Source organism: Aethalodelphis obliquidens, unplaced genomic scaffold (genome assembly GCF_003676395.1).
Source record: "Aethalodelphis obliquidens isolate GAN/ISIS:26980383/991018 unplaced genomic scaffold, ASM367639v1 scaffold81, whole genome shotgun sequence".
In the NCBI taxonomy this organism is placed as follows: domain Eukaryota; kingdom Metazoa; phylum Chordata; class Mammalia; order Artiodactyla; family Delphinidae; genus Aethalodelphis; species Aethalodelphis obliquidens.
In genome coordinates this window covers 6,269,282-6,294,147 of record NW_020838025.1, presented here as the reverse complement: position 1 = coordinate 6,294,147, position 24,866 = coordinate 6,269,282, and positions in this window count along the sequence as shown.

Genomic DNA, 24,866 nt, shown 5'->3' with positions numbered 1-24,866 from the left:
CTTGACTTTAGTTCTTCAGACCCATACTTTTTGTTTTTTAACTTCTGCATTGCTTCCAGGGTTGAACTAGAGGAGAAAGTCAGGTAAACAGACCACAAAGTCTGATCAGGATTCTAACACTGACGAGCAACACGACTTGGACTTGGCTTTATTTGTGTTCAGTTTGTTTTGCTGAAACTGAGAAGCAAACAATACAAATAATTCATGCAAATGGGAAGGGGAATACAGTTTCCCAGGACCTCTCTCATCCCTTATGACAGGTGCCTGATGTCTACACAGTGGAGGAGCATGCCAGTCCAGCCAGAGCAGCCCAGGGCCAGGACTCACTGTCTTTTGCGTTTAGGCTGGAGGAGGAGCCACACCCCCAGACACGGGTCTACCTACATATAAGGCAATCCCTTAATACCTCTGTGCTATGTCTTCCGGCTTCATAGAGCCTACAGCAGTCATTTATCTGCAGCATCTGATCTATTTCAACAGGGGCAGGAACGCTACTTCTTTTTTCCCCCATATTTGCATCCTTTAAGCCCTATTTATGTTTGTATCTTCAACAGTTTGCACATTGTTAGTGCTCAATGTACACTTGTATGTTATTATTGTTTTGTTGTTTATGAGCAAATAGAGGGAAGTAATGGGTTAACATAAGTGTTAAATAGTTGAAATCACAATTCACAAATGAGATGTTTATTTGTGGAACAATTCACATCTGGGATGTCAGTCTTCGCATGAATTTTACTCTAGAGTTAGGAAGGCAGGATGCTGCACAAAACCAAGGAGGGAATCCAAAGGTCACAAGCAACTTGCAAGCATGGCCAGTGAGGGAAAATCTAGGCCAGTTGTCAGGATTCTGTGCAAAAGTGAAAGAGAAAGACAGAGCTGAGTTTGTTCAAGTCAGTTTATAGAATCATGGGACCTCAATAGATTGATAATAGAAAACAAACATAACATAACATAAGATAACCAAATCTGCCCCAGCAACATCTGAGGTGACCCCTAACCTCTCTTTTTATCAGTGCTGGGCTGGGCAACCCGTGAGTGGGCAGATCTCTCCCCTGAAAGAGATGAGAGCAGCACCTAAAGCATCAAAGGAACTGCTGAGAAGAAGGTCCAGCTTGCTGCACTGCAAGCCTCCAGGGGTCTGGGATGATGAAGCAGTCATGCTCAGTAACGTCTGTGGGACAGGTTAGGACCATCTCTCCCCTAACTCTCAGGTAGATAAGAAAATATTTTTTATGCAGTGTTAGAGAGTTTCTCAGTCTCTAAAATTAGGTATCTCCATTCATATTTAATGAGGCTATTAACTAAAGTTGCTTCATGTTTGAGGGTTATTTTGTAAAGCACACATAAAAAATAAATTAAATGATGGCTGTGAACAATCAAGTAAAGGGTCATTACCCTCCTTTGAACAACCAATATGCAGCAATTAATGGGGATTTCTCTATTTAGAAATATTTTCAAAAAGCAAGACTAAATTACTAAAGGAAAAATGAAAAGTTAATTAGTTGCTTTTGACTTGTGCTGGGCTTGACTGTTACACAATCTTTCGAGGTCATCTTTAGAAAGAGGATACTTGTGTGTCCAAGGTGCTAAGCCCATCCGCTTGTTCTTGGGGTTCTAATTAACTTCCATGCTGGTTTGATTAACACTGGCATTTGTTTTTTCCTAGTGGAAAGCAGCCACTGTATGCAAAAGCTTAAGTGAGTCACCTTTTGTTAGCAGGCTTCACAATCACAGGGTTTTTTTCTATGTGGTGTCAAACTTTTTTTGGTCTGGACTTTGAAATACATGACTTTTCTTAGTTGTAAGGGATTATATAAAATGCATATTTTCTTTTATTTCTTCACAAAAAGTCAAGAAGCACTATTACTATGCTTCTATGAACAAAGGCATAAGAAACAACATAAAATGGGTCATTTCATTTATACTCAGTTCATTACATTATAATATTAAAATAACCAGCACATTTTATACTTTTGATGTCCACCTGGATAGCCTGTACAACAGTGTTTTCTCAGTTTCTTAACCTATCTCTAGGGTCCTTCAGTCCTCATCACTCCATCTCAGCCACCCGTTCTAGTGGCCCTGCCATGGACACTATTGTCATCTAACTACTCTACAGCTAAAACTACCAGATCAAACACTCCACTTTATAACCACAGTGACCTTCTTCCCCTCCAGCTACAGTGTCATGATCAGTACTTCCAGTGGTTCTTAGGGTGAGCTAGAGAGGACAGAGACCACTAAAAGGCCATTTCAGTGATAGAAAAGAGAATACATGAGATTCTGGACCAAAGCGGTAATGAGGATGAGATGAAAGATGGGAACAAGAAACATTATATAGGCAGAAGAGACAGAACTTAGTTGAAAAGCAAATGTGGAAATTGAAGGAAAAGAAGTATATTAGTCCTCTATTGCTGTACAACAAATGCCACAAACCTAGTGGCTTAAACAACACACACTTATTATCTCTAGTTTCTGTAGGTCAGAAGTTTGGGCCTGGCTTTGCTGAGTGCTCTGCTCAAGGTTTCATAAAGCTGAAACCAAAGTGGTAGCTGGGCTGCATTCTAATCTGGAGGCTTGACTAGATGGGAAGGATCCACGTCTCAGTTTCTTCAGGCTTTTGGCAGGACTCGTTTCCTTGCAGCTGTATAATTCATGGCAGCTTGTTTCTTCAAAACCAGCAAGGGAGGGAGTGCCTGCTGTTGCCAGCATCGTATTTCAGAGAAGGCCTAGACCCTCTTCTAAAGGGCTCACACAATTAAGTCGGGCCTGCCCAGGATAACCGCCCTTTGTATTAACTCAAAGTCAGTTGGGTAGGGACCTTAGCTACATTTAAGCAATCCTTTCACCTTTGCCATAGTCTACTGGTTAGAAGTGAATCAAAAGGATGAGATTACAAAAAGGTGTGTATTTCAAGGAGTAGGAATCACAGGAGCCATTTTAGAATCGTACCTATCAAAAAAAAAAAAAAAAAAAAGAAAGAAGCAGAAGTCTAAAGGCTTGATCCTGGGGACTGGAGAAATGGTGGTACTAGTAAAATGAAAACAAAAACATTAATGTATAAAAGAGTTTGGGAGAGCAGATAAGTTCAGTTTTGTCCATGCTTTTATTGAGATGCCAAAAATATAAGAAGAGTTGCCCAGAGTAACTGAAGATATAAGATGAAATAAAAGATAGAAGCCCAAATTAAAAATATTGATTTATCAACAGAGGTTTACATCTTAAAGTCATGAGACTGGGTCACCTCATTAAAGAAGAGGATAAAGAAAAGAAACATTGTGGGGAGGCAAGTAGAAGCCAATAAAGAAAAGAGGAAATTTGAATAAAAATGAGTAGATATATAGGAGAAAATGGAAGAAAGCAGGCAGTACATAGCATGCAAGTCAGTAGGTTTTAGCCTTGAGTGTACATCTAGATGCCTGGTAGAGCACATCACAGAGTTGTAGTCTAAATATTCCCTATAAGAGACATTAAAGGGGTTTTGAGAAATTCAGATTCTTGGACTCTACGTTAGATCTACTGACTCTGAATCTGCATTTTAACAAACTTCACAGAAAATTTTTATGCCCTGTAATTTTGAGACAAAAGAGTGGTCTGTGAGCTAATGCAGATCCCTCTGTTACTTGTCTGGAAAGAGATAAATACAGAAATTGAAAATATGTTTAGAAACACTTATAGCAATTCAACATTGCTGTGACATCCGAGTGCATGACTAGTGGTCTCAACTCAGGGAGCAGCGTATGGACCACACTGAGGGTTATAATACTTATATGTTGAGTCACATGTGGCAGTGATATAATGCATGACATTTGAAGGTAAATTCATCAACTATAACTTGAAAGCACATCAAAATATGAGAAAAACAATAGTTTATATTTTTAATTTTCATAATTTAAAATTTTAAAATATATATATATTTATTTAACTATTTATTTATTTATTTTGGCTGCACTGGGTATTAGTTGCAGGATGCAGGATCATTTAGTTGCAGCATGCAGACATCTCAGTTGCAGCATGCGGAGTTTTTTGCTTTTTTTTTTAAAAGACATTTTATTGGAGTATAATTGCTTTACAATGGTGTGTTAGTTTCTGCTTTATAACAAAGTGAATCACCTATACATATATCCCCATATCTCCTCCCTCTAGCGTCTCCCTCCCACCTTCCCTACCCGACCACTCTAGGCGGTCACAAATCACCGAGCTGTTCTCCCTGTGCTATGTGGCTGCTTCCCGTTAGCTATCTATTTTACTTTTGTTAGTGTATATGTATCCATGCCACTCTCTCACTTCATCCCAGCTTACCCTTCATCCTCCCCATGTCCTCAAGCCCATTCTCTACATCTCCATCTTTATTCCTGTCCTGCCACTAGGTTTTTCAGAACCGTTTTTTTTTTTTTAAGATTCCATATATATGTGTTAGCATACGGTATTTGTTTTTCTCTTTCTGACTTACTTCACTCTGTATGACAGACTCTAGATCAATCCACCTCACTACAAATAACACAATTTCATTTCTTTTTATGGCTGAGTAATATTCCACTGTATATATATGTGCCACATCTTCTTTATCCATTCATTGGTCGCAGGACACTTAGGTGGCTTCCATATCCTGGGTATTGTAAATAGAGCTGCAATGAACATTGTGGTACATGACTCTTTTTGAATTATGGATTTCTCAGGGTATATGCCCAGTAGTGGGATTGCTGGGTTGTATGGTAGTTCTTTTATTAGTTTTTTAAGGAACATCCATACTGTTCTCCATTGTGGCTGTATCAATTTACATTCCCACCAACAGTGTATGAGGGTTCCCTTTTCTCCACACCCGCCAGCATTTATCATTTGTAGATATTTTGATGATGGCCATTCTGAACAGTGTGAGGTTTTTTTTTTTTTTTTTTTTGCGGTACGCGGGCCATTCATTGTTGTGGCCTCTCCCGTTGCAGAGCACAGGCTCCGGACGCGCAGACTCAGCGGCCATGGCTCACGGGCCCAGCGGCTCCGCGGCACGTGGGATCCTCCCGGACCGGGGCACGAACCCGCGTCCCCTGCATCGGCAGGCGGACTCTCAACCACTGCGCCACCAGGAAAGCCCCCTCACTGTAGTTTTGATTTGAATTTCTCTAATGATAGTGATGTTGAGCATACTTTCATGTGTTTGTTGGCGATCTGTATATCTTCTTTGGAAAAATGTCTATTTAGGTCTTCTGCCCATTTTTGGATTGGGTTGTTTGTTTTTCGATATTGAGCTGCATGAGTTGCTTGTAAATTTTCGAGATTAATCCTTTGTCAGTTGCTTCATTTGCAAACGTTTCCTCCCATTCTGAGGGTTGTCTTTTCATCTTGTCTATGGTTTCCTTTGCTGTGCAAAAGCTTTGAACTTTCATTAGGTCCCATCGGTTTATTTTTGTTTTTATTTCCATTTCTCTAGGAGGTGGGTCAAAAACAATCCTGCTGTGATTTATGTCATAGAGTGTTCTGCCTATGTTTTCCTCTAACAGTTTGATGGTGTCTGGCCTTACCTTGCGGTCTTTAATCCATTTTGAGTTTATTTTAGTGTATGGTGTTAGGGAGTGTTTTAATTTCATTATTTTCCATGTAGCTGTCCAGTTTTCCCAGCACCACTTATTGAAGAGGCTGTCTTTTCTCCATTGTATATTCTTGCCTCATTTATCAAAACTAAGGTGACTATATGTGCATGGGTTTATCTCTGGGGTTTCTATCCTGTTCCATTGATATATATTTCTGGTTTTGTGCCAGTACCATACTGTCTTGATTACTGTAGCTTCGTAGTATAGTCTGAAGTCTGGGAGCCTGATTCCTCCAGCTCCGTTTTTCTTTCTCAAGATTGTTTTAGCTATTTGTGGTCTTTTGTTTTTCCATACAAATTGTGCAACTTTTTGTTTTAGTTCTGTGAAAAATGCCATTGGTAGTTTGATAGGGATTGCATTGAATCTGTAGATTGCTTTCGGTAGTATAGTCAATTTCACAATGTTGATTCATCCAATCCAAGAACATGGTATATCTCTCCATCTGTTTGTATCATCTTTAGTTTCCTTCATCAGTGTCTTATAGTGTTCTGCATACAGGTCTTTTGGCTCCTTAGGTAGGTTTATTCCTAGGTATTTTATTCTTTTTTTCGCAGTGGTAAATGGGAGTGTCTCCTTAATTTCTCCTTCACATTTTTCATCATTAGTGTATAGGAATGCAAGAGATTTCTGTGAATTAATTTTGTATCCTGCTACTTTACCAAATTCATTGATTAGCTCTAGTAGTTTTCTGGTTGCATCTTTAGGATTCTCTATGTATAGTATCATGTCATCTGCAAACAATGACAGCTTTACTTCTTCTTTTCCGATCTGGATTCCTTTTATTTCTTTTTCTTCTCTGATTGCTGTGGCTAAAACTTCCAAATCTATGTTGAATAATATTGGTGAGAGTGGACAACCTTGTCTTGTTCCTGATCTTAGAGGAAATGGTTTCAGTTTTTCACCATTGAAAGCGATGTAGGCTCTGGGTTTGTCATATATGGTCTTTATAATGTTGAGGTAGGTTCCCTCTATGCCTATTTTCTGCAGAGGTTTTATCATAATTGGGTGTTGAATTTTGTTGAAAGCTTTCTCTGCATCTATTGAGATGATCATATGGTTTTTCTCCTTCAATTTGTTAATATGGTTTATCACATTGATTGATTTGCATATATTGAAGAATCCTTGCATTTCTGGGATAAACCCCACTTGATCATGGTGTATGATCCTTTTTATGTGCTGTTGGATTCTGTTTGCTAGTATTTTGTTGAGGATTTTTGCATCTATGTTCATCAGTGATATTGGCCTGTAGTTTTCTTTCTTTGTGACATTTTTGTCTGGTTTTGGTATCAGGATGATGGTGGCCTCATAGAATGAGTTTGGGAGTGTTCCTCCCTCTGCTATATTTTGGAAGAGTTTGAGAAGGATAGGTGTTAGCTCTTCTCTAAATGTTTGATAGAATTCGCCTGTGAAGCCATCTGGTCCTGGGCTTTTGTTTGTTGGAAGATTTTTAACCACAGTCTCAATTTCAGTGCTTGTGACTGGCCTGTTTATATTTTCTATTCCTTCCTGGTTCAGTCTCAGAAGGTTGTGCTTTTCTAAGAATTCTTCCATTTCTTCCACGTTGTCCATTTTATTGGCATAGAGTTGATTGTAGTAATCTCTCATGATCCTTTGTATTTCTGCAGTGTCAGTTGTTACTTCCTCTTTTTCATTTCTAATTCTATTGATTTGAGTCTTCTCCCTTTTTTCCTTGATGAGTCTGTCTAATGGTTTATCAATTTTGTTTATCTTCTCAAAGAACCAGCCTTTCATTTTATTGATCTTTGCTATCATTTCCTTCATTTCTTTTTCATTTATTTCTGATCTGATCATTATGATTTCTTTCCTTCTGCTAACTTTGGTTTTTTTTTTGTTTTTTCTCTAATTGCTTTAGGTGTAAGTTTAGGTTGTTTATTTGAGATATTTCTTGTTTCTTGAGGTAGGATTGTATTGCTATAAACTTCAATCTTAGAACTGCTTTTGCTGCATCCCCTAGGTTTTGTGTAGTCGTGTTTTCATTATTATTTGTTTCTAGGTATTTTTTGATTTCCTCTTTGATTTCTTCAGTGATCTCTTGGTTATTATGTAGTGTATTGCTTAGCCTCCATGTGTTTGTATTTTTTACAGATTTTTTCCTGTAATTGATATCTAGTCTCATAGCAATGTGGTCAGAAAAGATACTTGATACGATTTCAATTTTCTTCAATTTACCAAGGCTTGATTTGTGACCTAAGATATGATCTATCCTGGAGAACGTTCCATGAGCACTTGAGAAGAAAGTGCATTCTGTTGTTTTTGCATGGAATGTCCTATAAATATCAATTAAGTCCATCTTGTTTAATGTATCATTTAAAGCTTGTGTTTCCTTATTTCTTTTCATTTTGGATGACCTGTCCATTGGTGAAAATGAGGTGTTAAAGTCCCCTACTATGATTGTGTTACTGTCAATTTCCCCTTTTATGGCTGTTAGCATTTGCCTTATGTATTGAGGTGCTCCTATGTTGGGTGCATAAATATTTACAATTGTTATACTTCTTGTTGGATTGATCCGTTGATCATTATGTAGTGTCCATCTTTGTCTCTTGTAATAGTCTTATTTTAAAGTCTGTTTTGTCTAATATGAGAATTGCTACTCCAGTTTTCTTTTGATTTCCATTTTCATGGAATATCTTTTTCCATCCCCTCACTTTCAGTCTGTATGTATCCCTAAGTCTGAAGTGGGTCTCTTGTAGACAGCAAATATATGGGTCTTGTTTTTGTATCCATTCAATCTATGTCTATTGGTGGTAGCATTCAATCCGGTTACTTTTAAGGTAATTATTGACATGTATGTTCCTATTACCATTTTCTTAATTGTTTTAGGTTTGTTATTGTAGGTCTTTTCCTTGTCTTGTGTTTCCTGCCTAGAGAAGTTCCTTTAGCATTTGTTTTAAAGCTGGTTTGGTGGTGCTGAATTCTCTTAGCTTTTGCTTGTCTGTAAAGGTTTTAATTTCTCCATTGAATCTGAATGAGATCTTTTCTGGGTAGAGTCACCTTGGTTGTAGGTTTTTCCCTTCCATCAGTTTAAATATGTTCTGCCACTCCCTTCTGGCTTGAACAGTTTCTGCTGAAAGATCAGCTGTTAACCTTATAGGGATTCCTTTTTATGTTATTTGTTGTTTTTCCCTTGCTGCTTTTAATATTTTTTCTTTGTATTTAATTTTTTTTAATATATTGTATTCTTATTATGTAACTGTTACACTTCCACTTTTTATTTATTTATTTATTTATTTTTGGCTGTGTTGGGTCTTTGTTTCTGTGCGAGGGCTTTCTCCAGTTGCGGCGAGCAGGGGCCACTCTTCATCACAGTGCGCAGGCCTCTTACTGTCGCGGCCTCTCCCGTTCCAGAGCACAGGCTCCAGACGCGCAGGCTCGGTAGTTGTGGCTCACGGGCTTAGTTGCTCCGCAGCATGTGAGATCTTCCGAGACCAGGGCTCAAACCCGTGTTCCCTGCATTGGCAGGCAGATTCTTAACCACTGTGCCACCAGGGAAGCCCTCTTTGTATTTAATTTTTGATAGTTTGATTAATATGTGTCTTGGCTTGTTTCTCCTTGGATTTACTCTGTATGGGACTCTCTGTGCTTCCTGGTCTTGATTGACTATTTCCTTTCCCATATTAGGGATGTTTTCAATTATAATCTCTTCAATTATTTTCTCAGTCCCTTTCTTTTTCTCTTCTTCTTCTCGGACCCCTATAATTCGCATGTTGTTTCATTTAATGTTGTACCAGAGGTCTCTGAGACTGTCCTCAATTCCTTTCATTCTTTTTCCTTTATTCTGCTCTGCGTTAGTTATTTCTATTTTATCTTCCAGGTCACTTATCTGTTCTTCTGCCTCAGTTATTCTGCTATTGATTCCTTCTAGAGCATTTTTAATTTCATTTATTGTGTTGTTCATCATTGTTTGTTTGCTCTTTATTTCCTGTAGCTCCTTGTTAAACATTTCTTGTATTTTCTCCATTCTATTTCCAAGAATTTGGATCATCAGTACTATGATTACTCTGAATTCTTTTTCATGTAGACTGCCTATTTCCTCTTCATTTGTTTGGTGTGGTGGGTTTTTATCTTGCTCCTTCATCTGCTGTATGTTTCTCTGTCTTCTCATATTGCTTAACTTACTGTGTTTGGGGTCTCCTTTTCTCAGGCTGCAGGTTCGTAATTCCCATTGTTTTTTGTGTCTGCCCCTAGTGGCTAAAGTTGGTTCAGTGGGTTGTGTAGACTTCCTGGTGGAGGGGACTAGTGCCTGTGTTCTGGTGGATGAGTCTGGATCTTGTCTTTCTGGTGGGCTGGATCACATCCGGTGTTCTGTTTTGGGTTGTCTGTGACCTTATTATGATTTTAGGCAGCCTCTCTGCTAATGGGTGGGGTTGTGTTCCTGTCTTGCTAGTTTTTTGGCATAGGGTGTCCAGCACTGTAGCTTGCTGGTTGTTGAGTGGAGCTGGGTCTTAGCATTGAGATGGAGATCTCTGGGAGAACTTTCAGTGTTTGATATTACGTGGAGCCAGGAGGTCTCTGGTGGACCAGTGTTCTGAACTCGGCTCTCCCACCTTGGAGGCAGAGGCCTGACACCTGGCCGGAGCACCAAGACCCTGTCAGCCACACAGCCAGATACATGTGGAGTTTCTTGCCTTTTGGGAAATCTGAGATCTTCTGCCAGTGTTCAGTAGGTGTTCTGTAGGAGTTCCCCATGTAGATGTATTTCTGATGTGTTTGTGGGGAGGAAGGTGATCTCCACATCTTATTCCTCCACTATCTTTAAGGTCTCCCAGCATGCGGACTTTTTAATGAAGCCTGTTTTAAAATTTACAGTTCTACATTATTAAATGAATTAGGAAAATAAAATGTTTATTTATTTTTAACCCTAATTTACAGAAGGTGAAATAAGCTTCACTGGACTTTTTTGTCAAGAACAGACACAGCTTTTCTATTTGCAGTTATAAGAGCAAACCAAATGATGACAGTGGAAGTAACTCCAAAAAATGAAGATCAATAGAGTTCATGATGGTTTTACCACAAAACATATATCCTTGTATATTGAGTTTGGTTTTTAGTCAGTATTGATGGTGAAGTGCTAAAACTAAAGTATATTACTTCAGAGATGTACTGGCTAGTGCAGGATTAAAACCATTAAAAAAATAAAGAACATATGCAAATTTAAATCAAAAGAATTCTTTGAAAGGGTGTTGAATTCAAAAGCTGACAGTGATAGATGTTCAATAACTCTTACTTAAACATTATAATTCTATGACTTCTTATAGAGAAGTACTTTTGTTTGCTATGAATAATAATCTATATTAATTCCCAAGTTATAAGTAAAAGATTATAACAAAGATGTCTGTTTGAACATGTTGGGTGTATCTGTGGCAAAGAAAGTAGCTCAAGTACTGTGTTTCAATGATAACATAACTCAAAACTGGGAAGTGGCTAATGGTAAGAAGAACAGATAATGGTAAGAAGCCCGTGACACATTTTTAATTGCAATTTGTTGAATGCACAGATATTGCTAATATGGCAATTCTTTTAGTATAACTACAATTTGAAGATGATGTTAATATGAAGGAAGATTTTCTTTTTTTTTTTTCAGGCTCATTGCCAACAAGCACAAATAGCTCTGAAATGTATAAACGTAGTCAGCAAATGTGGTTTGGAGTTCAAGCTTTATTTTATAATTATAAAGCTGACCATTTAAAAAATTGTTATTGTGTGGCAAGGCATGATATTTATTAAGGGGAAAAGTTCTCTTGAAAATGTGTAAACTAGAGAATAAACTCTTAGTGTATTTTCAGTTGGGCCCCAAACTTCTAAAGATGTGATTTTACAGCCGTGCTTGCTCATTTATCTGATATCTTTGGTATTCTTAATTATCTTAATACTCCCATGCATTGAAGGAATGGAACATATTTTTTGATGGCAGATGAATCAAAGGAAAAAAACTGAAATTTAGAGGCTTGAAAGAACAGAATTTCTACAGGTTGCTATATGTTCCATTATTTAACAATAATTATCACTGAAAATGGTGATCGTCTTGATATTGCTTATCTTTAAAAAGTTATTATCAAATGCCTCATGTGCTTGAATATCATGAATTTCATCTTCCACAAAATACTGCATAGAAATTTCCATATATGGTAAATTCATGGCTTTGGGATTTATTTTTCATCTAAGTATAATTTGAATTTAACTATAACTTTATAGGATAAATTATTAAAGTCACCTATTGATGAAGAATTTAACATAAATTTTAAAAATAGAGCATCACTTACTTCATTTTAAATTAAAGTTAAAAACAAATATTCTAAGCTTCCTGAAATTACTTTAAATCTCTACCTGCCAACATACCTTTGTGAGACTAGTTCTCAACTACAAGTGTTATGAAAGGATAATATAGAACAATTTAGTTATGCATTATCTCCTACAAGTACAATAGTTATCAATATGCTCTATATCAGATAAATTAACAGGCAAGAAGCAAGCTTATTTTTCACATTAAAGACAAAAATTTTATGTTTATGTTGTTTATTCAGAGTGAACATATACGGGGTTAATATAGGGAGTTGTTTTATCACTTAAAACTTTTTCTTCTTGTGTTATGACTGCATAATGCCACACAGCTCATATAGCTATACTGTATATCAGGGGTCCTCAACCCCCAGGCTGCAAACTGCTATGGGTCCATGGCCTGTTAGGAACCAGGCCACACAGCAGGAGGTGAGCAGCGGGTGAGCCATCAAGGCTTCATCTGCTGCTCCCATCGCTCCCCAATCACTCACATTACCACCTGAGCTATGCCCTCCACCCGCCCCACCCCAGGGAAAAATTGTCTTCCAGGAAACCGGTCCCTGGTGCCAAAAACGTTGAGGACCTCTGCATATTAATCATTTACAAGCACATTTTCAATGCATTATGTTTGATTTTTGTAATTCCTTTATTTCATCCTATTTTATTTGTTTTGCTTACACTTATTGAAATATAATTTTGTCTGTTGAATCTTACAGTTAAAAAATTTGCTTTGTATTTAGCATTGTCTTGGTTTTTAATTCCAAAATAATTCATATTTATTGTATTTTACTAACGTATCAGTTGGCAGCCCATTTGGAAATAAAAACTGGTCCTTCGTCTCACAGGTAGTTTGAGGAGCACTGTTTTAGAGTATTAATAAAGACACATAGAAGAGGCTAAAATATGGAGAGAATAGGGAAGGTGAGAGAAGGTCAGATCAAAGTGAAGAACAGGCTCGGAAAAGAAAAATGGGAGGGGAGACATTGAAAGGGATAAGGGGTAGAGCACAAAGTGGAAACTTGGAGTACATCACCTTCCATCTAGTCAGCTCCAAGGAATTTCCAGGTTATAGGTGTTGTCATACTTAAGGGAGGCTCTGGGGTCATGACAATGGAGGTCATGGGTGTTGAAGGTGAAACTACTTTGCCCAATGACAGCTATATGGACAATAACGTCTCTGAGAGAAACAATCCCTGCAAGTCAGAAAAATAAAATGATAAAGAAAATGAAAAATATGAAGGTGTAGTCTTGGAAGCAAATAGATCATGTCAAAATGGGGAGAGGAGAGTAACCATCAGATGTTATCAACTTCAAGGGAAGAGAGATTTTTAAACAGTGGTGGTGGAATAATGGTCTGGAAGAGGCATCAAGGAATAAGGAGGAGGCTGCCCCTCCTTGGACCTTGAGTAGGAGAAGTAGAAAAAAATTCACTTCCACTGTAAGGTCCTCTAATGGAAGAGGCACCTCCAGGAGAAAGTTCACTTGAGTTTCAGGGAACTGAAGCAGCGCTAGAAAAAAAATATGCAGGTTGAAGAAGCTTGTGCTACAAGTAGAGTTTCTACCTCACACGGGGAGGGGGAAGGAGTAAAGACAGTCCCAAAGTGGAAAAGTAGGTGTGTCAGGAAGGTTGGGCAAGCCGTATCAGCGTTAATTTCATGTATACCCAGGATGGCTACCTAAGGTAATACATGAACTGTATAAATTAAAAACAGTGAAGTTCAGGAGAGTTAAGAAATCATGGGAAGCGTTGCTAAAAGGAGCTGTGAGTAGTGAGAATTTTATTATTACAGAATTTTGTGCCACTAAGAGGCCTAGAGTAGGCAAAATGATAACCTGTCCCCTGACACCCCCATCAAAGATGTCCAAGTCCTAATACCCACAACCTATGGATATATTACTTACATGGCAAAAGTGACTTTGCTGACGTGGTTAAATTAAGAATTCTGAGGTAGAGGTAAGGAGAGTATCCTGGATCATCCAGGTCAGACAAATGTAATCACAAGGTCCTTATAAGAGGCAGGCAGTAGGATTCAGAGTCAGAGGAAAGGAGAGATGGACACAGACCAGAGAGATGCAATTGCTGGCTTTGAAGTTGGAGGAGGGGGCCAGGAGCCAAGGAATGCAAGCAGCCTCTAGTAAATGGAAAAGGCAAGAAAAAAGAAAAAGCTCTTCCTTAGAGCCTCCAGGAGAAAAGTGAGCCTGCTGACACCCAGTTTTGACCACTCCTCTCCCAAACTCTAAGACAATAAATGTGTATTATTTCAAGCCACTTTGTGGTAATTTCTTCCGGAAGCAACAGGAAATGAATACACTGCCACTATGTTTTAATTAAAAAGTGTAATTGTAATGATAAAATACATTATACTTTATACACACACATACACACAAATACATGCACAACACACACATATAATCACAGAAGATTTGCAAAATCCTGCATTACACCCAAGATATAAGCAAGTGCAAAATTAAACTATTTTACTTACTGATTTGCTCTGAATTTTCAAGTTTTGTATAAAGTTGATGGATTAAAAAATTGATTTCTATTAATTAATCTAATTATAATGACAAATAACATTGAAAGGATGGATACAAAACAAATATAATCAATCTCCTAATTATAAAAGAGTTACTAAAGTCAAAGTGTAAATATACAAAATTATCATTTAAAGGAAAAACCTTCCAAAGGAGTTCAATATAATAACATTAAAAATTTCAGAAGGAGATGCTTCTTAGAACTGAAAATGGAGAAATTCATTGCCGAGAACTTTGAAGTCTCTTAGAAATTTATTGATTTCAGAAAAAAAAAGGAACAGGAGTGTCACTACTGAGAGAGTAACCCGAGAGGCTTCGCACAAACATCTCTTTTTACTAGCCTTATTATACAGCAACAACACCCTAAGTGGTCCTAAGGCACGGCCTTAGGACGTGCCCACCAACAGCTAAAACAGTCATTACACATGTACTGTGTTCTCACTCCTGCCCTGACAGCCACCCAGTACTTGTTTATTTACATGCTTATTAAAGTCTCACAGGTAAAACGTTTCTGAATGTGTTTTCAGAACACGTTTTATTTTAGTGCTTTCAAATATTTTGAGGATAATGGTTAGAGGGATGGGGAAAAAGTATAGGAGCTCAGCCTGAGAATAAATATCTGTTTTGGCATTTTAATGTCTGAAGACTCGAGAACTGCCAAAAGTTTGCTAATCGAGAAGCAGTAGAAATTCACAATCAGCCCCCAGAATATAAAACAATTCTATTCACTGCAAAAATATGCTTTCTGCATTTACTTACTGGCTGTTTAGCACAAATGTTTTTTGTCCCAAAGTGGAAAAGCTGGCAATTCTTTAATTTCCAAAGTGCTCATTGAGTGCAGCTGTGGATATACACGGCTTTTGTTAACGGCCTATCCAGGTACCATTTGCTTCTCTTTTGTCAGATACTGCCTTTATTTGAAGTCAACAGAAGTCCTTCCCCTTTTCCCTCTAGCACCATTTGTAGTTATTGTGTTCACAAGAGAAAGCACAGGCATCAGGGCATGGACTGATTCTGCTTTGAACCCATTCAGATGCAGTGTTGACATTTTTGGGATAACTTTAAATTTTTTTGCTTCCTAATGTACCATAGTCTTCAAAAATAGCCCAGAGTATTGCATCTGGGACTCATCGACATTAAAATATCTGCTACCCAGAGTAAAATCCCAACAATAACTACAGTTTTTTAACAGCTCAAGAAACACACCTTGTACTTGAAGGAATTTCACTGTCATTTTTAAAAGGCAATTTCTTTAGTTGAGTCAGTCTCACCTCCCTTACTGGATCCCAAATTTCCTTTTCAAGTATGAATCATAAGGGGTCAGCAGAGTAACACCGGCTGATAGAATCTCAGCCTCCCGATGCATGCATAGTCATCAGAGGAAAAGATTACCTTTAATGTAAAGGAATAATGCCTCCAAGAATCAGTAAAATAATTCTGTTGCCCATAAAACTAAATCAAGATTACAGCTGCCTTATCTCCTCTTTTAGAATAAGGAGGTTTAGTGTTGGAGACAAAAAAAATAGTAAAAGGAGTAAATTTTTTAGGAGTCCCAATATTTAATAAGTATCATTTGTGTGCACAACTATTTTAAAAGCAGGGGAAACAATGAGGAAAAGGACCCTAAAGAGTTAAGTCTATAAATGCACTCTTGGTGGTATAAGTCGATAAGCGGGAGCATATAAATCACTGGGGCATCACCACGTCACCTGGGGCTCAGCCTATCGGCAAAGTAGGCACTAGCTAAAGAGACACTCAGGTTCCTTCAAGTGAGAGGACCTTTCTTCGAAACCCAACCTTTCCAGCTTCCACCAATTCAGCCCCCTTTTTACTAGCATTTTGCTACCACCTCTTCTTAAAAGACTTAAAAGAAACCACTAAAATAACCCCCATAGAAGTCTTAGAGATTGTTACCTAGAGTATCACATTTATCCAAAAGGGTTCATATATCTGTTTAGCAATATTCCACTGAGTAAAATAGGAAGCTCAAGAAGATGTTTGATGGAACAGGTATTTTGGGTATTTACTTCTAAGGCCACTTTAAACTTCACAGTAACCCTCTAAGGGAAATAAAACTCCTATTAAAGGCTTAATTAAGTTTAAAAGAACTCTAACAGAAAAACATTAAAGCCACACCACTGCTGCTGACTCCAGGCATTGGACCTATAAAGAATATCTAAGAAGGAGAGGTGGGCCTAGAACATTCAGAGATGTGTGGATCTAAATTTCTGCTTCCACACTGAATTTTTAGCCATTATGTTGGTGTAAGACTGAAGACTCTAGAACATTCTCAAGCATTAATCCTTCAACAACCTCTGTGGATTTTATTTCCCATCACTTGTTTTCTTCTAGGCCTAGAAGCTTGATCATTATAGAAGGTGATGATGGGAGGTTACGTAGGGAAGGAGGTGTATCAGATCAGTGCCAACAGGTCAGGAAGGCAGAAGTTCTAAAACTAAATAAACTTGCAGTTATAAAATGAATAAGTTCTGGGGATCTAGTGTACAGCATGGTGATTATAGTTAATAATACTGTATTATTTACTTGAAAGTTGCTAAAAGAGTAGATCTTAAATGTTCTCACCACACACACACAAAAATGGTAACTATGTGATGTGGTGGAAGTGTTAGCTAATGGTAATCATTTTGCAATATGAGTGTGTCAAATCCACACATTGTATACCTTAAACCTACACAATGTTATATGCAAATTATATCTCAATAAAGGAGGAAAAAATTAATTAAATGTATGTTAACATGGTCCAAGAAATATGTACTATTCAAAAACACTTATCTTCAACAATCCCTTAAGCTTCTGACCTCATTCCCCCCCCCCCCAACTTTCCTTAAAGATAATCAACAAAACACATTTTGAAAAATGGATGGCAGAGAGAAGAACCAAATTTGAGCAGAACCCAAACTCAGCCTTCAGAGTGTGTGTTTCTGTTTGTGAAGGAAGAAGAGGGGGAGGTGGGAGAAAAGAGAGGGGCGGGATGTGAGTTCACTTCGTTGTGATGAGAGCTAGACACCTCAGTTAGCCTGCCAACTGACGATCAAATGGGAAACTGTTGTGCTCTGTTTCAGAACTGATTGACATTTTAATTATTCTACAGCTGGAAGTGTTAATCACACCAGAGAATGAGGGCATAATTCCCAGCTGGTAAAATTTCACACAATAGCTTGGCAGGCACCAACGTGCAGATAGTTTAAATCATTTGTTAAAGAAAAAAAAAAACCAATATTTAAAATCCCTTCACAAATTAAACCAGCAACAGTAGATTCATACTTAAAAATCTCCTTAGCTATGGTCTGTACTTATTTTTGACTGTCAGAGAGTCAAAACATTTTATGAATCTGAGGAAATGACAAATTTAAATATAACTAATTTGAATAGTGTGAGATGAGTAAAAGAAATTAAAATAATTAATTTAGTTTTGTTTATAAAATGAAAACTATTACTATTCAAACTGATGCATTATTCTTATTAACACAAGCCTCTCTCAGAAAGCCCATGTGGTTTTTAACTGATTAAATGTCTCAAAACACATGTTTAATTCAGAGAAACACTTGTTTAAGTTAGTTCTTTACAAACTTATCTGATCATAAGAATCACCTAGACTGTTATTACAAACTCTCTTAGAACTTCTAATTTGATAGCTCTGGGAATCTGAATTATCAAAAAAGACTCTGGGTGATGTTTTTTTAAAATCAGACAAGTTTGGAAATATTGGAATACATATTTGGATTTTTAATTAAACTCTATTTAGTTCTATTTGCATATATAGAAAATATCTGTTTTTTTCCAAATTTATTCTGTCTTTTCTTTTTCTCTACAAGAGAGAAACAACTACCAAAATTAATTAAAATACAAAATTTCTACCTATTAGTTTTGCTGATAAAAAATAAACTTGAAAAAATTTTTCCATCAAATTATAATAAAAACTAGTTTTGACATGTAGTAAAACTTTTAACAAATATTTTTCAAATTTTAACTTAGTTGGAAGCCCTGAGAATGTGAATGTGCTTTCCTTTTAACAGAATGCAGTTTTCAACAGAAAACACATTCTAAGAGGAATACTATTAACTTATATATTAACATTTTGTCTTCAAAGCAAGTTTTTCTCTAGATTTTCCTTAATCTGTATGAAAGTGTCAAGCTTCAAAAATAATTACAAAGATGTTTTTAATAAGTGAAATACACACCAACCAAGGTATGCCAGTGCCCCTGATTAATCGGAGAAAGTCTTCAAGGAAAGGGCTGAGCTGTCCAACATTGGTGCACCAGGTTTTATTCTAAGTAAAAAAGTAAACTTGAGATAGCTATTACTATTATCATTATTATAATTCCCATTTTACAGACAAAGAGATGGAAATATAGTGAAAATAATTTATCCAAGATTATATATTTATCAAGTTATTAACTAGCAGATATGAGAACTGAACCTATGAATTCTGGCTTTAAAAAAAAAAAAAAGAAACCCAAACCTTGTATCTACCTCTATAATACACTGCTACTTCATTTTTTGTCTTTCTCCTAAATATGTTAATGAAATGCAATCATTCTTAAGGTGGTATCCTCCATAATCCAACAGACTTTTTTTTTTTTTCCCCCAATTTCAGGATAAAAATCTAAAAATATTGACAGCTTTCTGTTTGACAGGCTGTGGGGCCCTCATGTGTCAGAGGTTGTCCAGGGCACTCAGGAAGCTGCTACTGCTGCTGCTATAGCTGCTGGATTTAAACCTAGGAAGGTAAGGAAAGAAGGGTGTGGCGATAAATAGAACTGACTTTCAGAACTAAAGGTTTAGGAAGACATTCTCAGAAAGTCTTCAAGCTGTGAAATAAATGGATCTGGTTGGGTTATGTTTCAGAGATCCCTTAACTAAACTGAGGAAGTAGGGACTAGACTGGTGTTGGTCTCCATATTTGAAAAGGACCACCTTCCCATTCCACACCCATTTCCTCTCCCCCATCCCTCTGCTTCAGCAAAGAAGTGGCTTCTTGTTCTGTCATCTAACTTTATTATTATTATTTTTTTAATTTACTTGGCTGTGCCAGCTCTCAGTTGTGGCACATGGATCTTGGTGTATGGAATTTTTAGTTGCAGCATGCAGGATCTAGTTCCGATCCCAGGCCCCCTGCATTGGGAGTACAGAGTCTTAACCACTGGACCACAAGGGAAGTCCCTGTCATCTAACTTTTAATGGGAAAAATTATTTTTTAAAAAATAACATCATTCTAAGACCTATGTTGTTCTATTTCAACAAAGAAGTAAGCTCAGCCTTTTAGAATAAGATTTACTTTCAAAATAAGAAAATAGTTGTCCATAAATGTTGTACACTCTGAATTTGTTTCTTAAGAAAACTGAAGCAAACTGACTCTGCTCCATGTTGTGAAGCCTGGCCCTTGGGTTGCTGATTTACAAGCTTGATGTCTACATGCTGTATCTTTTTATGTTCCAGTTTATCATGCAGATATGCAGACCTCTTAAGCTATTAAGACATCACCATTGACGTTGCAATTTGTGTATATGTTTTATACCTCATTAAATTCTCATCTTTCTCGCTCTCAGCAATAGGCTTCTGGCCTAGGCTACAACATAATCTCAAAACATAATGAAAAATGTAAAAGTGTCAAAGAGAAAGTTGATGGTTGAAATCTTTACCCTAATCAATGATTTATTGGTGATAATAGCTTTATAGTCAAATAGAAATTTGTCCATGGCACAATTCAGGTAATTTCTAAAAGCAGAAGTTTAGCATCCCATCAGTAAATCTTTCTGTTTTGAAAAAGAGCTGTATAAATGGCACATAGAATAACAGTATGGACTGTTTCTCTACAAAACGATAAAGTTTTAGATTATTTAGTAAATGGATAATTTTTTGCAATCGATGGTATTTTCCCACTTCTGCAGTTAATAATTCAGCAAGGCAAGTCTTCCCTCTCAATCTTATGATGTCATCATGAAGAAATGTCTCATGTGATTCCAGACACTAGAGATTGTTTGAAATTTTCCCTGACCGGGTGATTAATCCCAGCCCCTGACTCAGTGCCTCAGACACAGTGGGAGACCAAGAAAGATCTATTGGCTGAAAATAGACAATTCATTTAACTGAATAACTGTTACCTAAAATAAAAAATCACTGCCCATAGTTCACAGGAGGAAAGAACAATTAAGAAATCAAGAGATTCATTAATTATCCTTGCATACTTCTTTTTACAAAGCTATTCATCTGTTTGTTTAAACATATATATATATATATATATATATACAATTTTTTTTTAAAGAAAGGCAATTTTACAAAACATCTGTACAGAGGAGCCTGGATTCTTTATATGAAGTGAAAAAAATTGAGTTTTCATAATTAAAATATTGAAATAAATTTATTTCAAACATAAAAATATTTGTATAGACATGTAAGGAGAAATTCATTATAACCTCTTGTAAGAGAATATTTTTCCAATCTGGCTATAAAGTGATAAATGTTTGTCCCAAGACTTTGACCTTCTAGGTCCTTTGGCCAACTAGAACTATCACTGTGAGTATATTCAGACTATGAAATATTTGTAAGGTATTAGCTACAGCTTATATATAAATTGTTATACGTATCAGACTTGTGGTTGCCAAGGGGGATGAGGTTGGAAGAGGGATGGAGTTGGAGGGAGGCTGGTGTTAGCAGATGTAAGCTATTATATGTAGAATGGATAAACAACAAGATCCTACTATACAGCACAGGATATCATAGGATATATCATAGGATATATTCAATATCCTATGATAAACCATAACAGAAAAAAAAATTTATTTTTATTTATTTATTTATTTTGCGGTACGCGGACCTCTCACTGTTGTGGCCTCTCCCGTTGCGGAGCACAGGCTCCGGACGCGCAGGCTCAGAGGCCATGGCTCACGGGTCCAGCCGCTCCGCGGCATGTGGGATCTTCCCGGACTGGGGCACGAACCCATGTCCCCTGCATCGGCAGGCGGACTCTCAACCACTGCGCCACCAGGGAAGCCCCAAAAAAATATTTTAAAAAGAATATATATGTGTGTGTGTGAATCACTTTGCTGTACAGCAGATATTAACACATTATAAATCAACTATACTTCAATAAAAAATAAATAAATAAAATTGTTATATGCAGCAATCCTAAAAATCTAATAGGCCTGCAGAGATGAGGTTCTCTTTCAAGATACTGACTCAATCCTAAGGGTAGTAGGCAGAGGAGATTGTAAAGCCAGGCCCTGAGAGACTCAACCTCAAATCCATCTTGCTTCAGTGTATACACAGATTACAGTAAATAATATATGGGCTAAACAAATGATAGGAAATAACAAAATAGTAACATTTGACAAAGAATAAACCAATGGCAAAAAGTAAACATTTGGCAAAGAATAAATGCCAACTTCAGATAAATAAGCTTACGTTTAGGACAAAAAGAGAATAGGAAAAAATAAGGCATTCTTTGCAGAATGGTTCTTCATGAAAAATACATTTCTCACTTTTTTTTTCTCTTTTCTACTGCCCCTAGCCCAGATTTTTCAGACAGGGACCAGAGTTAAAGGAGAGCATCAGTCGGCTGCAAATAAAACACCTGTGATTCCTTCGCAGACAGGATCAACCCCTTGAGTGTCTAGTGTCAAGTGTCTAGTGCAACGTCAAGGAAATAGTAGCCAATCAATAAACGTTTGCAAAACTAAAAGTGAAATATGTATCATGCTACTGCCAACAAAACTCAGCTTTTAGCACGGTGATCAGAGATCTCTTACCCATAAATCCTGTGGAATTTATTTTAACACAGTCTCACCCGCGGGTTTTTGTTTGTTTTTTTTGTAAGAGAAAATTTGGTTCATACATCTGATTTATTTCTTCTTTGATCAATAAGGATATTTTATGAAGGTCACAAAGGCCCAAGAGGGTTTTATAAAAGACTTGTTTATGAACTATTTAAAAAATTGTTTTCTTATATGATCTTTCTCTTAGCATAAACAATTTTTCTATACATATTACATTTTTTTCTGAAAGGAATCTCAACTCTGAAGTTAACATTGTTTGTCTTTTTCATTAGCTGGCCTACAAAGAGTGGATGTGACACAGAATGCAGACACCCACAGGCAGGAGCCAGACAATACTTGGCGTATGGATCTCACACGCAGTCATGATGGAAAGATAATACCATTCTTTTGAACTCTTGATCATCCAAGCTGCTGCTATTTGTATATCTATGACATACCCCATCTCATAAGGCACGAGTTAACGTACTCTTAAAATATTGTATTACATAGGAATATTGCATATGCAGCAATCATTGTAAACTGAATCAATTCTGAACTTTAGGGGAAAAAAATTAGGAGTCATACGACTGAAATGCCAGCATTTATGATCCTACTGCTTCTAGTTTTCTTCTTGGACCACGTGCAAATGAAACATAAGTTACGAGCAGGATGGATGCGAGTACTTCATGTTCTGGATAGAGGGTAATGAGTCATCTGGAATTGATGTTGATAATAAAAGAACTGAGGAATTCCACAATCAGCATCCGGAGAAAGTGACAAGAGAGAAAGAGCTACCTAGGGATATGTTTATTTTCAGAGTTTTGAGAAGTGGGTAGGGAGCATGTGCTCACATCGCTGAAGAGCTGGGTGTCTCTGTGTTTGTTTGGACATGAATAGGAATGGCCAGTTACCATCAGACCAGAAAGCCCTGGTTGGGTGGGGAGGAACTGCAGAGATGCCACTCTGCACCCAGTTTCCACTAGTGCAGTGTAAGTGGAGGACTGATCTCATAACAGGGCAGGCACTACATTTTCTAAAAATGAAACCAAAGGTCAGAGGAAAACCAGAGGAAAATGGTGAGCTTCCCTGAGAACTCAGTTACACCAATATGTAAACTCCCCTGCATCGAAGTTAGAATTGGTCTCATATTCTAGAGCAGAACTGACCCCATAGATGGGGTGGGTATGAGGGGAAGAGTACCTGAGCCAGAGAGGGGAGTCCAGGGCAGAAGGCTACAATTAACTTCACCCTCAACTCCTTTCTTTTCTTCCTCTTTGAATTCTGGTCCAGTTTCTAGCACTTCATTTAGGTCATGTCTTAATTCTAAAGCTAACAGCATCTTTTAAAATGCCAAAGGGCAACTTGGTATAATGAGTATGCCCAGCCTCTTTAAAAGGAAAATTTTTCTTTTAGACCCCCAAGACTTCATTCACACCCCCTAATTTTAGTGGGGGAAAGACCTGATAGGTGACTAAAGAAATGCTAATATTGGGATGCTGTTACTTCTGAGTGATTTATCAGAATTCTAGCACCCTTAAGAAATAAAAAATAAAAGAATGGATCTTTCATTCAGTAAATATTTCTTGAGGTTGTAGCATTGTGCTGGGCACTGAAAAAGCAGTGAGCTACAGTCAAGCTTCCTGACCTTAGGGAGCATACAATCCATCAGGGAAGGTAAGCAAATAAAGAGGTGGTTGCAGCTATTCTGAGAGGGGACAGGCAAAGTTCTGTGGGAGCACACAGCCAGGCACCTTGTCTGCAGAAAGAGCCAAGGGCATGAAGGAGGCGTGGGGATGGGGAAAGGGGCAGCGAAGAGTATTTCAGGCAGAAAGGACATTTTGTGTGGAGGTCTAGAAGCAAGGGAGCAAATGATACCCTGGAAGAACTGAAGATTCAGCCTTCCTAGAACTCAGAGCAGCAAATGGGTTGGGAGACTATTGGAGGAAAGGCTCCAGAATCAGGTGAGACCAGGTCAGATTCTGCTTTAGGATCTGTGATGGGGTCTAGGTGTCTGCATTTTCAAAAGCCTATTCTAACAGTTAAAAGAATTGAGAGTCTGTCCTTAACAAGCTCCTTTCGTGCCATGAAATTCTTTCTTTAAAGGTTTAAATCCATTACTCAGTGACATCTTGTAGTTAGCTGCCTTTTACCCTCACTACACAGCTGTCCAGGTCTTGGTGAGCAGACTCAACGAGCTGGTAAGAATGAGATTCTAGTTGGTGTTTCAATCACTGTGGTCCCTAAAATTGCTATGACAAGACACCTTGGGCCATAAATCCCCAAGTTCCACCCACCTTATTTTAACAAGAATCCCCAGCAGATTGTGATGCTGTTACTAGAGGACCATGGTGTGAAGCACTGACGCATAACATTTGAAATAGGTTAGTGATATTTTATGCCTTTTAAAGGAACATTTATTTTTTAGAAATCTAAATTGTTTTTTCCATATAGTCTATTTGAAATTTTTAAATGCCGATTGAAAAAAAAATAAAGGCAAATACAGGATTTTGGAATTTTCTTTCTCCATTCTAAAAACACTTTCTCCAAAAGAAAAGTGATTTTGGGGGGTGGGGCTTTGAATTTAAGGGATTGCTTTAGGAATATCATTAAAATATTTAGTAAACATTTTCAGAAATAATTTTTTAAAATATCTGTTTTTACTCTTTTCCT